The sequence below is a fragment of the Rattus norvegicus genome, chromosome 18 (genome assembly GCF_021556685.1).
Source record: "Rattus norvegicus strain SHRSP/BbbUtx chromosome 18, alternate assembly SHRSP_T2T, whole genome shotgun sequence".
Classification (NCBI taxonomy): domain Eukaryota; kingdom Metazoa; phylum Chordata; class Mammalia; order Rodentia; family Muridae; genus Rattus; species Rattus norvegicus.
Genome location: NC_141551.1, coordinates 60,662,345 through 60,680,000, shown reverse-complemented (window position 1 = coordinate 60,680,000; position 17,656 = coordinate 60,662,345). Strand labels below are relative to the sequence as shown.

The 17,656-nt window shown below is 45.0% G+C and overlaps 1 protein-coding gene and 1 long non-coding RNA gene across 36 annotated transcripts in view; one reads left to right on the top strand and one right to left on the bottom strand.

The window, feature by feature from the left end:
* Nedd4l (NEDD4 like E3 ubiquitin protein ligase) overlaps nucleotides 1–17,656 on the bottom strand; it is a 332,826-nt gene that overhangs the window by 89,158 nt on the left and 226,012 nt on the right.
* LOC134482950 (uncharacterized) lies at nucleotides 5,317–10,683 on the top strand. The gene is made up of 3 exons (XR_015642612.1): nucleotides 5,317–5,522; nucleotides 9,597–9,852; nucleotides 10,460–10,683. It is a non-coding gene; the product is annotated as an uncharacterized LOC134482950 (long non-coding RNA).

Below are 17,656 nucleotides of genomic sequence, written 5' to 3'. Positions count from 1 at the left end.
GGCAAGGCCAAGGAACACTAACTATAATCTGTCATACTGTTCATAACTGTAATGTATTACTACTGTGCAGAAGGATCCTGTCCCCTTCTGGAGGAAGATCTGGTTTCACAGTTAACCGGAGCATCTGCTTCACAACTATCTAGCGGCATGTGGTTCCTGGGGGCAGAGACACTCTCTATAAAGATATTTTTTCCCTTGAGAAACACAGTGCAGAAAAGCTTGAGGCATTAGTGTCAGCTCCATGCTTACATCCTTGTAACTTACAGTAACTCCTTGGAAAGCAAGATCAGACTGTTGACCGTCCTAACAAAGCAAAACAAACAAAACCCAAACCAAAAAAAACCCTTCACAACCCACAGAAAACAAGACGAAATTCTCATAAGATCTACCTGTTACAAAGTCACTCACCTGACGCTGGCCTTCACGGCTAAATGACACCGTGTTGCTGGGTTCGTTCACATGGTGACTGACTAATTAGTGACTTAGAGTTTTGAGGTACGTTTTGCCTTTGTTTTAGGATGATTTTCTCAGGGTTCCGGTCTAAATCCTCTTGGGAAGTTTTAAAGTACAATTTTTTTTTGGTAGCCAATTTAAATATTGGATGTGTAAAAGGGGGAAAGGAGAATTCTGGGTCTTGTCTCTTGGCTTCGGTACCAAAGACTAGAATAACCGTGGGTAATTAAGTCAGACGGTGAGCATAAACCATGCAGGTCAGGAAGCAGCATGAACAAAGCATAGGACTGGCTTGGTATCATTCACTATTTTGCTTCATTACCTCGCTTGATGCTAAAAGCACTTCCTCACAGGTCAAAGCATGAGATGCCAATGGCCCGTCTTGCTTTCCAGCTGGCCAATAGTTTTCGAATATGGAGAACTGCGAACCAGAAACCGTGTACGGCCTGGTAGTGTGAGTGAGTGCAGGGTGTTCATTCATCCTTGGGTATTTCATGACTGAGGATGCAAAGTTAGAATCACGGAGGTTTATGCAAGGACATCAATTCACTTTTCCTCAGGGCTCTATGAAACGAGCTTTGTAATATGAGCTTTGGCATCCTAGGTAGATCCTTCTAGGTCTCTTTTCTCCACTGGTCATGTTTTGGCTGCAATCACATCTCTGGCCAGTGGACTCCATCAGTTCGCAAGGGAGAGAGTCCAGCTGAGCTCCGGGGAGAGCCTCAAGACTGCAAGGAATGCGAGCTCCCTTGTAGCTCACTCACAGGGGCCAGCACTGTCCTAAGAAGAGTAAGAAGCCTTCTGTGGGCTACAGAGCAGGAGGGCAGCGGGAGGACATTAACCCAGTTAGCTAGGCATTGACAGTTCATTGTCTTGAGGAATACTATTGTCTTCAGGTAACCCTCTCCTGAGGTAACCCCTTCTCAGGTAACCCCCTCCTCAGGTAACCCCTTCCTCAGGTAACCCCTTCCTGAGGTAACCCCCTCCTCAGGTAACCCCCTTCCTGAGGTAACCCCTTCCTGAGGTGAGCCCCTCCTCAGATAACCCTAGTTGACCATGCTGTATCACCTACTCCACAGCCTCTTGACAGAACAGTGCCAGGGCTGTGAATTCCAAGTGAACACAATCTGAAGCAGATTCGTTATGAGCATTCTCCTGGGTCTGTCCTCTCCTAACTTGCATGTATGAGATGAGGAGACTATAAAGCTTGAAAAAGGGAACGAACTAAGTCATTTTAAATTATCTTTCTTACCCCTCCCTTTGCCCACAGTTCTTTGAACTGGAACATGCATATCCCGGGGACATACACAAATTTCCCGGGGCACCTGGCTAAGGACACAAACCAAACCATCTAGATCCTCCCATGGGTCAGGTTCCCTATCACCAATGTGCCCCAGGACAGCGTCTGCTTTCTGGAGCCTCGTTTCTCAGGCTTTCCGAAGAAGGATCCCTTCTTATCCCTGATTCTTACCATAGTCCATTCCACCTACAAGAGAAACTGAAGGGCCAACTGGAAAATATATGGCTGTTGGGAGGGAACTAAAGTTGAGAAGTAAAGAAAACACCCTGTTTTACTGAGGTGACAACCTCATGGAACAATAATAATTTTGCATCCATCTGATTTTTCTTTGTATTTGCTTTAAAGGATGGAGTCAGGAATCTTCTGCAGGAAAATAAGATCGACATAGTCAATTAGCTTAACACAAAGAATGGCTTTGCTGACTCAATTCATGGTAGATATTTTCCTCCATTCGAACGGTGTCTGCAATCATGGGACTAAACTACCCCGCATCCTGGGTACTTTCTGAAATAGGTTTGAAACACACAAGCATCATTCAACATGGAGTTAGGCAGCTTTTGCAACTACTGGACTAAATTACTGAACTACTGACAAATTACAAGTGTCAACTTTAAAAATGTGTAAGAAGTGAGCTTTCAAATTCTTTATGAGTTCCGCTAAGCAGAAACACTGTTTAAAAAGCACAAAAATCCATCATCAAGTCAGGCCATTAATGAGGTAATTAAAAAGTTTCCCTCAAAACTCAACGAAGGTTTAGAACTTCTTCCTCATAGGTCAGGAAAGAAACATGAGAAAGAGAGATTTCCCCTCTTCACACGCAGTGTGAGTGAAAGGACTTTAGGAAAATTCTCAAGGCTTTGGGGAATATTAGTTCATTTGTATCTTGAGAGGAAACCACTTCAACTAAGGACCTCCACGGATCTAGAGACAGTTTGGGGCTGTAGTAGATGTCACTTCAGGCACAGAGTAAAGACCCTTTGTTGCTCTCTAGACTCTCCTGGGACCTGTGGCCATCCTCCAATCTTTCTCGAACAGCACCGTATCTGTAGGACGCCAGGCATTATACTGCAGTCACTGTGCTATTCTATGCTCATAGCACACTCCTCAGCTTAGACATCAGCTCTCTGACAGACAGAGGCTGAGGCTAGCAGGTTTCAAAAATCCCTCATTTGCTTTTAATTATCTGGGGCCAGAGTTGGCAAGTACCTGGGAAACTGCAGGAGTGAGAGGTTTACCAATGGATCGTGAACAGTATGAAGCAGCAGTACTCAACCCGTGGGTCATGACCCCTTGGGGGTGGGGGTCACATATCAGATATCCTGCATATCATATATTTATATTACATTAGCAAAATTACAGTTATGAAGTAGCAATGAGATAACTTATGGCTGGTGTTCACCATAACATGAGAGAGTGTATTAAAGGGTTACAGCAGTAGGCAGGTTGAGAAAACACTGGTATGAAGGCTCAATTTCCCCGCTTCTATTCCCTTCCAACCTCTGTTATTCTCCCAAACAAGAAATAGGTGGATCCATTTCTACATGCGGCTATAAATAACTACAGGCAGGAATGTGGAGGAGACAAGGGCGGGGTGTGATTTTGGTTGCCGATTTGGAGGCCTATCCTGCTGGCCCAATAGGGTTGAGGTATTTATAGGAATAGGACTCACAGGTGCACAGACAAAGCCCAGGGATTTTGCTTGTTGTGGCCAAGGGATATCTGCCTGGCTAAGGAACCAAAACGACAAATCCTGTTTTAAAATAGACTCAGAGGATGTGATCCTTAAGAGAGAACTCCAGTCGTTAAACTCACGCACATTTTAGGAGTCATGTCTCCAGCTGCCTCTCTGGAATGGCTGCCCGCCCTATTAATTCTTACGGTGGTGGAGAGCTCACTTCCTCTGGGGCGCAGAGTTTGGACTTCAGACATCAAAGCCCTATATCTACTGGGACCAGATTCATAAGCAAAGGCAAGTTTCCTAGTTGTTATAGCGAAGGTCAATGCCATCCATAAAGCAAGGATAAAAATGGCGGTACTGTGCACAGTACTTGCTATTAAATGGGACACCTAGGTTCAGCGACTGCTATTCTAATAGGGACTTCTGTAGGTGACACCATTAGCATTTTGGCTGAGTGTCTTCTGTGTGTAGGAAAGGGGGTGGTGACTGTCTGTGTCTTGTAGATGCGTGCAAGCATCTGCTTCTACTAGATACCATACCCGCTCATCTGTTAGGTCAATTAAGTCTCCAGACGCTGTTAAATGTTCCTTCAGCAGATGGGGGCGCTGTACGATCTCTGGACGGAATCCATTACATTTTGGGGCAATTCCCTGTGAAACTCCTGATGGTCATTATGATTCCATTTTTCTGTAACCCCAAGCCCTTCTTGGAGCACCAAGGAAAAAGGAAGAGGGAGAGTTTCCATACTCGAAGGTGGCAAGGCTCACACTTGAACTCTGTAACTCCAGAGTCATTTGTGTTTTAGTTTGTACCAGGAAACAGACTTATTTGAAGTCTGCTTATTTGAAGAACGGCCTATCTTCCTCTTCCAGATGATCTCCCTCTGTGTCCAAGAATACGTAAACAAGCAGCCCCAAAGCCCCCAGGGTAAAATACAGGGTGAGACAGATCACCAATGGCTGCCAGGAACCCAGAGAGACTGCTATCAAAGGTGAGCTCCCTGCCTGACTGAGGTGGTTCAAATCAAGAGCTAAAGCCGTTCCTGAAACAAGGAGCCCGTATCTGTGTCAGCTCTAGTCAGAAGCACACAGTGGTATTGCCATCAAAGCCAGGAAGGACCAAGAACAAGGGTAAGGGGATTGGGGCACGCTTGAAATAAAAGGCTCACAGGGAAAGGACGTCCCTGTCAGGTTTCAATGATCAAGCTACCAAGGACAACTAGAATGAGTGTGCTAAGCACTAAGCTTGTTATGTCCCAAAATACAGGATGAACCTGGAGGGAAAAAGCTCAATTACTCCCACCTGAATTATTTCTTAAGAATTGCGGTTGACTACCAGACAAGTACTTGTGACTGCAGTAAGTGTATGTGCAGTCGGCTGTTTGGAATGCCCACCAGGAGGAGGTCACCAAAGCCTCCGATGGGGGTGTCCAACGATAACAGGAATCTCCTACTTAAACTTTGCAACCTATGTTGCGTAGCCCTGAACCTCACCTCTGTTGCACTGAGTGTCTTGTACTGATGGCTCAAAGCAAGGAAAAAGGAAGTAAATACTGCCCACCAGAAATAGAAAGTCTAGGCACACAGGCACCGTAATGGGTACAGGGAAAGAACTCTTAAGGTACTGGTTCTCAACCACTCTAACGCTGTGACCCAACCATAAAATTATTTTTGTTGCTGCTTCGTAACTGTAATTTTGCTACTGTTATGAATCATAATGTAAGTGTCTGTGTTTGTGGATGGTCTTAGGTTATTTCTGGGAAAGGGTCATTTAACCAACACCAAAAGGTTGACACCCACAGATTGAGAACTACTGTTTTCTGAGCTTGAGGTGCTGGTCCCAGCTGAAGAATCGACTAGTTGGTTAATCATTAGCTCTGGGGCTTCTCGTGGCCAAGTTTCTCATCTAGAAAAATGGGACTGAAGACCTTTCGTACAACCGTGTCCCGAAAGCTCAGGCGAGTTCACACTGAATGCGATGAAGCTATGCGGTGAATGTTTTAAACTAACTGTTGGGAACTAGGATGAGCAGCGAGTTCCTGCCAGGGCTGGCCAACTGGAAAGCACAGCGCTATTTTCAGCAATCCTGTGGGTGAGTTCGTCTGGTCTCCTGTCAGAGACCTCCTCGTGTACTGAGAGGAGAGTTCGGCATGTTCAGTTTGAGAAACCCTATTCTATTCTGTGGGGGGAAAACAATAAAATGTTTATTTTTCTTAAATTATGGAACAAGATGTTATAAAGCTAATTATCCCTTGTAAAGTAAATAAATGACGTGATGTCACGTAAGGAAAGGATCAAGATGAAAGATTACAGAACTGGGTCTAAATTTAGGATAGCGGGCGCTCTCTTGGGATTTCAGAATGGCCTTTTGAATTTTTTCTTTAGAAGATAATTGGGGGTTAGGGTGAAACTGGGGAAACGGCTCAATGGATAAAGCACTTATGGTACAAAAGTGGGGACCAGAGTGAGCCTGGATGTCCAGAACCTACATCAATATGGGGCATGGATGACAGCCACCTGAAATCCCAGGTCTGAGCCAGCAGATGGCAGGTCCCCCGAGCAAGCTGGCAGGGGACTTCTGGATTAGAAGCAGAGACTCTTCCTCAATCAACAGAGAGCAAGGAGGGAAAGAACTGAGGCCGACTTTGCCCATATGCACGTGTGCATCTTCCCATGTGTGCCCGACATGGGCACACCCATAAATCCATGCACTCTGTGCTCACACACTTGCAAATAAATGAATGGGAGAAGGGTACCAACGGCATATGTGCGAGTGAGAACATTCTAGAAAATACCAACGGCATCAGTTTTCCATGCCTCATAAGATACTCTGTAAAAGCTTCAATTCCACAGTGGGTGGTGGTGGTGGTGGTGGTGGTGGTGGTGGTGGTGGTGGTGGTGGTGGTGGTGGTGGTGTGAGCATTTTTTTTTCTGGAAAAAAAATCTTAACAGGACACTAGCACATATGTGACTATTTTCTAAGAGCAGTTATTGGACACACAGCCGATCATACACCATGCAAGCACACGTTGAGACTAGATTAAAAATGTGAGCCTCATTTTTAATTTTATCTGAGAAAAACGGAAAACAGCTGACCTTCCGTGCTTACATTGGTATGGGAAGCAGAAAGCCTTGTCTGTATTCTCTATTCTCCCAAAGTGCCGGGGATAGGAGATAGTTACCTATTTACAAAATAACACTCATCTTCGCTTCTGGCTTGTATCTCTAATTTTCCCCCCATGTGTGGCTAAGTTGATCTGCCCACCTGAAGAAAACAAACGAGGGCCTTTCAAAGCTGTGGGGCTGGGGTGGGGGTGGGGGTTAGCCTCAGAGTCAAGTTGTCCTGTGGACGCTAACCTCCACCCCCCGACATCTGATGTGTTTCTTATACCACAGGGCGTGCTGTGAGAGGGCATGGGGAAGAAGGCGTTATGTGTATCTTACGGATATAATTACATGCAGACCATCTGCATCTCACTGCGGGAAGAATCCTCTTTTCCACTCAAAATAGATTTATTTTGGTGAGGATGGGTGTTTTGCCTGCAGGTATATCCATCTCTCCACCACGTGCATACCCGATGCCCATGGAGGCCAGAAGAGAGTTCAGACCCTTTCGATGTTAGTTACAGACAGTGCGACCCGCCTTGTGGGTGCTGGGAACTGAACCTGGGTGCTCTGGAAGATGGTCCGGCTCTCTTCACCGCGGAGCCATCTCTCCAGCCTCCTCTTTTCCCATCTTGAAATTAATGTAAAGGGCCTGGGAAAGGCTCGATCACTAAGCACTTGCTGTGTGAGCATAAGGAGCTAGTTTGGATCCCTAGTATCCATAAGATAGTGGGTACGGCAGGGTGCTCCTGTCACCCCAGGACTGTAGGGAGTGGTGAGCTAGTGTAGCTGACCAGTGAGTACCAGGTTCAGTGAGACCCTGTCTCAAAAAAGAAGGTGGACAACCACTGAAGGAAATATATGGCTTTGACCTTTCATCTCCTCATGTATGTCCTGCACATAAGCATGTCATGCACATAAGGCACATGACAGCATCACAGCAAAAATTTTAATGAAGTAGAAATGTTGATACCATGATAATAAAAGCCAACCAAAGTCAAACTGTGTTCAGATACAGGTGTTTTCAACCTTTCTCTGTCTGTCTCACACACATGCACGTGCACACAGATGGACACAGCTGTGTGCATTCATCACTCAGGTAATTCGACTGAAGGTAACATTTACAGGGCAACGGTCATCATTGTGATTGCCCAGGAATCCTCAGTCGTGTGTCCAAATGCTGTTAGCAACAGTCCGGGCAACATAACCATTTGTTTATTTATTTTCCCCGGAGGAAATATGCAATTCTGCAATTTGAGATGTCAGGGGGATGAAAATGCAGAGAGACACTGTCATTATAAAAGGTAACTTAGGACTTTGGTCTATATCCAAGGTGAAATGGTATCCCACGAAACATTTAATTTGCCATCGTGTGCTACAGGGAAGGGGTCAGACAGAACAATGCTTGCACACTTAGGGTAGTGTGCTAAAAGGAGCCATCAAGCTCACCCGATCCATAAATGTGCCTTATTTAAGGATATATAGGAGTGAACTATAATCTACAAAGCCACATTATAAACATCTAGAATACACTGTCCCGTTACTGAAGTATCGGTGTGCAGCTCGCCCTACAATGAGTGGGGACAATTATGTAGATCCAGGGTTCAACTTCAAGTTTATCTTGTCCTTCTTTACTTCCCTGCAGACTAATAGATGATCATGGTCCCTGAAGAAGTTGGACATCAAGTCTCCCTGGATTGTACCAATGTCCCACATTACAACTAAGAGAAACTTAGGTCCTCTTAACTCATAAAAGGAATCTTAACAACTTTCCTCTTTCTAAGCAGTATTTTCATGGCCTACACTAGGATGTATGACTTTCATGAAGACAGATCAAGCAAGTGTCCAACATCGTGCACATAGCTTTTCTGTGTTATTGTTCTGTTTTCTGAGACAGGGTTTCTCTGTGTATCTATGGATGTCCTGAAACTTGCTCCGTAGACCACGCTGGCCTCAAACTCACAGAGATCCACTTGCCTCTGCCTCCCAAATGTTGGGATTAAAGGCGTGTTCCCCACCAACTGGAGACACGTTTTAACAGGTTGCTGCTGACACAGACTGCCTTGAGCTTGCTTACACCCTGTTATTTATTCTGGTGATTCTAACCAGGCCCGTTAACATGGAATCATCACTCTTTTTAATTTCCTCCCTTCAAGAATTTGAACCTGCATTTCACTGGAGAAAGGGACGGCAGGAGAGTGGACAATGGCATCTTCAGAGACACAGCAAGAATAGTAACTAAATTCAGTCAGGGAAGTGGACTTCAGGGGGCTCTTGGGGAAGCTTTCTGAGGGGGCTTCAGGGACTGTAGGGAAAAAAATTCACAGCATTGGAAGGGAAGTGGCTGAATCTGGTAAGCCCCCCACTCCCTCCATAAAGCTATTGCAGAGAGAGCAGTCTTCATTAGGGCTCAGACACTTACTGAAGGGGTAAGCTGCTGGTTCCAGGATCCTCAACACACTCGTGTGTGTGTGTGTGTGTGTGTGTGTGTGTGTGTGTGTGTGTGTGTGTGTGTGTTGTTGTTGTTGTTATTGTTGTTGTTGTTGTTGTAAGAAACAGAGTTAATGCATCTCTGTCTCTCTGGCTGATTGTGCTTAGCAATTATCCCATCCTTGTGGGCACAATGGGCTCCTGCAGGCCCCAACAGGGATACTTTGGCTTTTCTTCTGTAAAACCACAGCACAACTGTGAAAAATGGGAAGCTAGGTAACGGCCTGCAAAGATTCTGGTCCTAATGTAAACCCAGGAAGGCAGCGTTTGCAGGTATGATTGAATTAAGGATGCTACTTTGAGGGCAGTGCGATGGTTCACAGGGTTAGGACACTTGCTGTCAAGATACCTCATCATGCAAACATTAAAAACAAAAAACAACAACAACAACAAAAAAAACCAAAAACAAAACCCTGGAAATTTTCTTGACCTATCAGTTGATCCCTTCTCAAAATTAATTCCCCATTTCCTTTTAAATTTATGTGCCCCAAGGACTCAGTTACAGCTGTAAGTGCTTGTGTACGTATTAATGTATTATCTGTTCAACCTTGTCTTTCTTCACCATTTGTAGATAAGCCAGAAACACAATGCTACACTACCCTCATAAGATAATGAACTCATTTTAAATTGCACCTGCTGATACTACACGGTCAATGAGATGCTGTCAATACTGAAGTGTTACAACTTCATTTGATTATTTACTTGAAGCTCACAGCAGTTTTATCACAACTAACTATGAAAACATGGAAATAGCCAAGATGTCCTCCAGTAGGTAATGGCTACGTCAACTGAGGGACGTCCAGAAGGATCAGAACATAACTGTCACGGTGGGTAACCTGTGAACCAGGTTGGATGAACGACAGCAGTGGCTCTCAACCCTCCTAACGCTGTGACCCTTTAACTCAGTTCCTCCTGTTGTGGTGACTCCAGGCCATGAAGTTATTTTTGTTGCTATTTATAGCTGCAGTTTTGCTACAGGTCAAGAACTGCTAGCTAAGGGGTGAGCCTGTCTGTGATGATATTTCCACAAATGAGCAGATCAAAGGGGCTCCGAGCAATGAATGGATCAATCCCTTGGAAATCTGTAATACTAACAGCATTAGGAAGTAGTGAGAAGTCCTCAGGAAGGAAATGTCCAGGGAGGTGTCCTTGGGGGGCTTTTAAGTTGTGGCCCTGGCAACTTCATGAGTGTCACTTCCTGTCTAAGAAGAAAAGAACTACTGCCACCACACATTGCTGGTGCCCTTGGGATGTTCTGCCCAAATATGAGACCAGGTAGCCAGGGACTGAACCATTTGAAACCACCAGGCAAAATAAAATCTCTCTCTTTGAGTTCTGTTAGGTAGTTGGTCACCGCAATAAAAAGTTAAGTAATACATCCAGGCTACCTGTAAGATTTTACAGTGACTGATTTCTCCTTGTCCCATCACACAGGCTGACAACACTCCTAACAACAACTGTGGACTTGGATGATGATGAGTCCTTGTGTTAATGCACCTTCATCAGTTGTCACACGTGTACCATACCAGGGAAGACAATGCACACGTGTGGAGGTGGAACGAACACGTGACATTTCTCTACCTTTGTTCCACCCAGAGAACCCTAATAATACTCTCGCCTCTCAACTCTAGTAAAAAGAAGTGTACTTGTCATCCAAATGCATTTGTGGGGACTGTTGTTACAATAGTTTAATTTTATGTGTCTGCACACTGGCGATCATTAATTAAATCAGAACACAAGGTCAGGGGAGGTGGCCTAGGTTAAAGGACTTGTTGTACAGGCAGCATGCCTGAGGCTCTGAATTTAGAGTCTCAAAATCTATGCAAATGCCAGGTGGGTGTGGTGGCCTGCCTGCAATTCTGCTTAGAAGGCTAGAGGGGGGCTGTCCAGAGCAAGCTGGCTCGTTAGACTAGCTATAATGTCAAGCTATGTGTTGGGTCTAATGCCCGTGCTTCAATGAGTAAGACAGGCAGAAAAAGAGGAAGACTTTCAGCTCAACCTTGGGCCTCCGCAGGATAACAAATGTATTTACACCTGCTCCAACACGCAACCCACACATTTTTAGGAATGCTCGAGTGTGTGCACGTGTGCGCGCACACACACACACACACGCCAGGGACAAACACATGAAAGAAAATATAATCGGAACGAAAATATTAAGAAGCAAAAAAAATCACTTCCACCGCTTACACCTATCTACCGCCTCAAAACCTAAAAGGAAAACAGAACTAAAACTAACCAGACAAAGTGCACATTCCAAAATCCAAACAACAACAGAGCCCAGTAGGGTCTGGAGTATCCGCCAAGTGTGAAACACTGAGATTAGCCCAGAAAAGCAAGTCCCCGTGGTACAGAAACCGTATCTCCACAGCTGCTAGCTGCTGAAACGACACTGGTGCCTGCCCATTTCGGAACTGCTACACTTTTATTTAGCCACTTCCTCAGAATGCCTAAGCTGCATGAACAGCTGCTGGGTTAAAAAAAAAAAAGGGAGCGGATTTGGAGGCTTCAAATGGAAGCATTTCCTTCCCACCCCAGAGGTGACTTTCTCTAGAACACGAAGATTTAGTTAGGAAATTAGTAAACACCAAATAGACGCAGCCCATGGGGGGGGTTACAGGGACCTTTTCCCGTTTATCTCGGCTATCTAAACCAAGTAGGGGAATAGTTGCCAGGAGGTGGTGGGAAGGGGAATCCTTCAGTTTATTTTAGGAACAAAGGAAGCAGACAGCACAGAGCATATTTCCGAGAGACTGACTCACCCTGAGTTCTGTGTGCACACGTGAGAGGTTCCCTACCTGCCACCATAAAGGGCAGAGCAGAATGGGGGGTCTGTGATACTGAAGACAAACCTCCTGACGTTAAAATTTCCTCACTCAGAAATCGGGACACGCTGGAAAACAAGCATTGAATATACGAGAAAGGTACTTCGCAAAGACTAGGTGATACGAATCATCGTTGAATGTGACGGAGCGTGTGGATGGTCGACTCTCACAGCAGAACTGGGGTGTCACCGGGCCAGGCCACCTCTTAACAACAGGGACGTGGAAGAATGATGGCTGCGCTTGTACATGGGGACATCGTCTTACTGTTAAAAGGGGAAATTCATTACTTCCCAACTAAAAGACCTGTATCCTTACAGCACAAAGACAGCTAGGATGGTACATTAATTACACCAGCACTGAACTGGCTGGGAAGAGAAATCAATTCTAACGTTATGTTCATGGAAAAATTGTACTAGACACAATGACCCTCCAGTCAGGAAACAATGCAGAGACTTGGGAGGTGGGCAGATGGCTCCGTGGATAAGGTGTTTGCTGCATGAACATTAGGACCTGGGTTTGGATACCCGGTGGCCCAGCCATGCACATAAAAACAGCATCATACATGTAACCCCAGAGCTGGGCTGGTGGTGTATGTCAAGACAGGCAGATGGATCCCCAGGGCTCACGGACTAGCCAGCCATTACAGGAATGGTAAGCTCCAGGTTCGATGAAGAAGCCTATGCATGTGCGCGCGCGCGCGCGCGCGCGCGCACACACACACACACACACACCATGTTACTAATATTCCCAAAGTGAAAAAAATATCAATCCACTTACTGTACATGCACGGTAGTCATCGATCAAATTTGCCCAATTAACAGTCTTTTTCCTTGTACTGTTGCATGTTTCTCTGAACTATTAATCTTGTTTCCTGGTCCTTAAGCAACTTAATATTATCAATGAAAAAACCAGAAAATGACTTTGAAGGAAAATATTACTTTAGGTCCATCCTATATCAAAGGCGCTTTGAGCTCCCAGTAAGCCAAAGTCATAAAAAGAAACAAAAAACTAACAGTTGACAGTGTGTGTGTGTGTGTGTGTGTGTGTGTGTGTGTGTGTGCGTGCGCGCGCGCGCGCATGCGCACCACCCCCAGGGAGAGGGATCTCTCCAGACATCTGAACAGCAAAGTGAAATGGGAAGACACAGGCCAGTGTTGACAGCAGGAGACTAAGGGCTGGGCTGGCTTGCCTGAGGAGGAGGAGCTTTAAGTCATCTGGATTCTGGAGCAAACATTCGGTTGAATTTTGTGTGCTTTTTATGTTGAAGCCCATTGACACTTGTGAACTTGATGCTCAAATCTCTATTCTTTAAGGGTGTGGATGGGGCACCTCTTGTGGATGCCTTGGGTGTGGTTGGTTTGTTCGCTCGGCTTTTCCCACCTGAGGGTTACGGCTAACTAGTGGCCACATCACTCCCTCATGTAGCCTCTCACACTGGTCATGCCCTGCCTTGCTGTTTGTTGTTTTAGAGACAGGATCTCATGGTGTAGCCCAGGATATTCTCCTGCTTTAGCCTCCGGGGTGCTGTGACTACAGGTGTGTACCACTCTACCAGGCAAGATGGCTTCTTTCTCAGCGAGCAAAAATGTTCAAAAGGGTGTGATTGGCAGGACAGAGAAAAGAGATGGGAAAACCAACTATGTTTTTATCTTGACCACTACTAACAATTATTGGCAAATGTTTACCATATCCACGGTTTTGGCGAATGTTTACCATATTCACGGGGGACCTCCCATTTCTTTATTACTTCCTAACAATTATCAGTGGCTAATCTCTTTTTGCTTAGTTTCATCCCATTGTTCTTCAGTATTAGAATCTGACAGATCAGTTGTATTTTTTTTATTAAATATGAAATGTAAAGACCGGTTGACATTTTCCTTCTCAGGCAAATGTGCTAGCCTAAGCGTTGGGTATGTCAGTAAATGATGTTCTGGGGGAATCAGCCACCCTCGGTCATGATTAGAACATAGGAAACAGCCAGTGGACATGTGGTTAGACAATTGTGGGTTCTGAGGCTGCATCTATGGTGGTGAGGGATTAGTATACCTCAAGCTAGTAGACTTTAATATACAAATTCCGCCCACCAACTTCCACTCCTCGCTCATTCCCACCCTTTCCAGCCTCCTTGCCGTCAGGCAGGCCATATCACTAACTGTGGCTAGTGGATGAGAGGTAGGCACCAACAAATATCGGCTCAAATCTCAGTTTGGAGATCCTAGGTTCCTGCTGTGGTCCCATAACCAATGTGACCTGTGCTAGAATTTCTTAAGTGATAAACACCTCATCCATTAAGCCACTTAGATTTAGGGTACCCCAGTACACCTTTTTCAGAGAGTGGTCCTCACAGTGGCTTTCTCATTGGACATCTCTGGGGCTAGGGAGAGCATGCTGTTCTCCTAGAGGACCTGAATTCAGCTTCCATCACCCATGTTGGGTGGCTCACAACTGACTCTAACTCAAGCTCTGGGGCTTGGGGGGCAGGGGTTTGATAACCCTTTTCTGGCCTGTGGGGGCACACATATATACAAATCCACAAAGACACACAGATATAGAGATAGATACACACACACACACACACACACACAAATATACACAAAATAAAACAAAACAACTGCATGCCACCTTCTCGAGCAAATGACACAGAACAAAAATTGGCCACCTGCACGAACATCTGCATGCTATCAAAGAGAACCCCGGCCATTGCTTTCTTCCATAGCCCATTTGCTTCAAGTCTCATTTGGGAGAAGATAATTTCCCCCTAAACTGCTGAAAGCACAGTAGGAGTTCCTTTCGGAGCTGTCCTTTCTCTAGCATTTTACCCTGTATGGATGCTATTTTCAAGAGCGACAAGAAGAACGAGGGTTTCGGATGCTCGCCCAGCTCCCGTTGGCTACTGTTGCGTCTATACACCGGAGCGACTGCCAAGACACGGTATTAGAACTATTTCCTGTTTGCCAGAGGCAGGCTTTCATCACTGGTGGCAGTGCGTGGTGCAGAGGCTCCGAAGTGTCATCTGCGTTGTTATTTCCCGTGAGTGACGTCAGGTGGAACAATGGTTACCCATCTATTTATACTGTCCTGTCAGACAGTGAACGTGGATCTACTTTCACAATAAATACTTCATGCTAATAAGATCAGCAAAAACCAAAAAAAAAAAAAAAAAAAGTTGTGTGTTTTGCTCTCTTATTAAACTTTCTGATTCCTAAACCCTAAGATACATGGTTGGGATAATAGTCAATTCCTTCATCTGCTCGTTCGTTCGCTTACGTAAACAAATCGTACATTTAATAACGCCTGTGTTGTGCCACGCATGCACAGGCTCTGAATATACAGAGTTTAATGGCAATTCGCAGGCTGATAAAAAAATGGATTACATGTCTCCTTGGATAGTCGGTAGTTGTGGTCTTAACAGTAAAAATAGACGGATTTTTAACTACATTACTTGATTCAATATTGGGAGCTTAGTGGATAAGGAATAAAATTCCTGAAGGCTAAGGCACTTAATTTTACTATGGAGAGAGTGAGTGTTAATCTTACACCAAGCCAGTAGTACAAGAAAGTTAACTGGAAGTGTAATTTGACAATGCCAACAGTTGTGTAAAGTACAAACAAGAAGGTATCGTTTCACACTCTAGTACCCTATGCAGACTCTACAGGGCACGTTCTCTTCTCCAGGCACTCAAGTAAATACTTGGTGGTGATGAGGTGCCAAGTGGAGGCTTCCTTCCCCTCACTGCTGAAGCATTTCTTGCTTCTCTTGCTGGGCCTGGCAGCAGCTACGATAGCTGGAGGAATGGGCCCCTGAGCATGTGTGGGGATTCATTTTACACCTCAAGAGGCACACTAGCCACAGGCCGTGTGCAGGACTGTGGCTTATAGCTACATTCTCAAAGTACAAAGTAACAGTTCTGAGGCCAGGGATGGCGGTACAAACCTCTAGTTCCAGCCACTTGGGAGGATGAGTCTGGAAGGTGGTGAATTGGGAACCAGCTTGGGAGCACTACAAAGCAACAGTCTGACCTAGTCCCACCTTCAATTACAACAGACAGATTTTGGGGGCAGGGGAGTTGGTCCAGTATGTAGACACCTGCTGCTAAGCCTCACGAAAGCGGGTTGGATCCCTGGGTCTGACCTGGTAGCAGGCGAACTTACTCCTCCAAGTTGTCCTCTGACTGCCACACGCACACAATGACAAGGAGTCAATGCAGCACCTCCTCCCAGTATTAAAAGCAAAGCAAAGCAAACCACTTCCGCTATTCGGACACGTGGGGTAGCTATCCATCATAAGGGTTTTGGAAACAGTATCAAGGAATCCCCGGCTTTCACTGGGCAAATAGCAAACTGAAGCTGGCAGTTGTCAACACATTACAGGATATAGTTAATTCGTTCACTTTTACGTCTTTGCATGCAACAAAATTCTGTCTGAAAATACTACGAAATTCCATTTAGATTCTCGATTGTTTCTGGGCCAGCCTTTCCAGAAGCAGACACTCGTTTCCATAGATTATTCCCGTATCTGACCTGTATCTGACAGCAGGTTTCTTCTACTAGGGGACCACCCACAGGACTAGCATTTCTATTTGACATGAAACCACAACAATAAAATAATGATAAAATAGTAATAATTATAAAATTAATGACAACAATGATGATAATGATGATGATGATGATGATGATGATGATGATGATAATAATAATAATAATAATAATAATAATGTACTGTGTGGGCTCCCAGCAGCCTTTCTCTTCACTGGTTTGTGGCTCTATTTTTGTTCTTACAGGTTCAGGCTACCTGGACTCATATCATTCTGCACAATGAGCCTTGAACTAGATAATGTGAGCCTTCTTTACAGCTTAATATTGCATTTCCCTCTGACATTTAGTTAAGGAATAGCATGATTTCAACAAGAATTACTGGGTGGGCAAATCAGTCAGGCACGAATTAGCAAAGCTCTACTGTAATTTGATTTTAAAGGTTATTTCCTCGTCTCATTCGAGCTGTGGTCATGGGTAAAGAGATGTGGAAGACGAACTATGCACATGATTGTTATTACTAACCCTTCTTCATTTTGTTTCTTCAACGGTTCTCTGAGGACTCACCCCACCTTGTCATAGATCGAGTGAGCTCTGTTCTTTGCCTATCATTGTTCTGTCAGGCAAAACGAATGGTCATGTGCAAGCACGCAACTTGTCAGGGGCAAGTCTCTGACTTGAACTTAAAGCAAGCCCCACACAATGACTCCATTGTTCATCGAGGCAGGAGTTTTCTTTTTGACAAAACCTGTGATGTATGAGGAAGCAAGTGGAGACACCCCCCCACAAACCCTCTTAAAGACCTCATGCCGCAAAAATATTTATATATTAAACATTTTCTGATAGCCTGCGATCCTCAAGAGCTGTTAGAACAGGAGCAGGAATCCTTTGTGTAAAGACAGGGCTTTATGAACCAAACTCCTATAGCCAAGTTCTTCAGTCATGTCTTGCAGAAGGGAACTCACGATCATGAGGACCAATGTTGTCTTGTGAACGAGGGTCTCTCCATGAAGGAAGTACATGTTCGGGGAGAAACTGCATTCTCCTCTCTTCTCCGGCCCTTGTTTTACATACATTCACTACTGTTCCATAGTTTATCAGAGAGTGACACTTTGCCCTCTATCTGTCGACAAGTCAAGCATTCGGTCTACTGAATGCTCTGGCAGTGGGCAAAGGGCTACAGATGAGATGGGAGTTTCATGCTGTATGAAGAACTGCGTGTGTGAGTGAACATATAGACCTTTAGGAAGCTCCTTAGGAGAGAGTTAAAGGA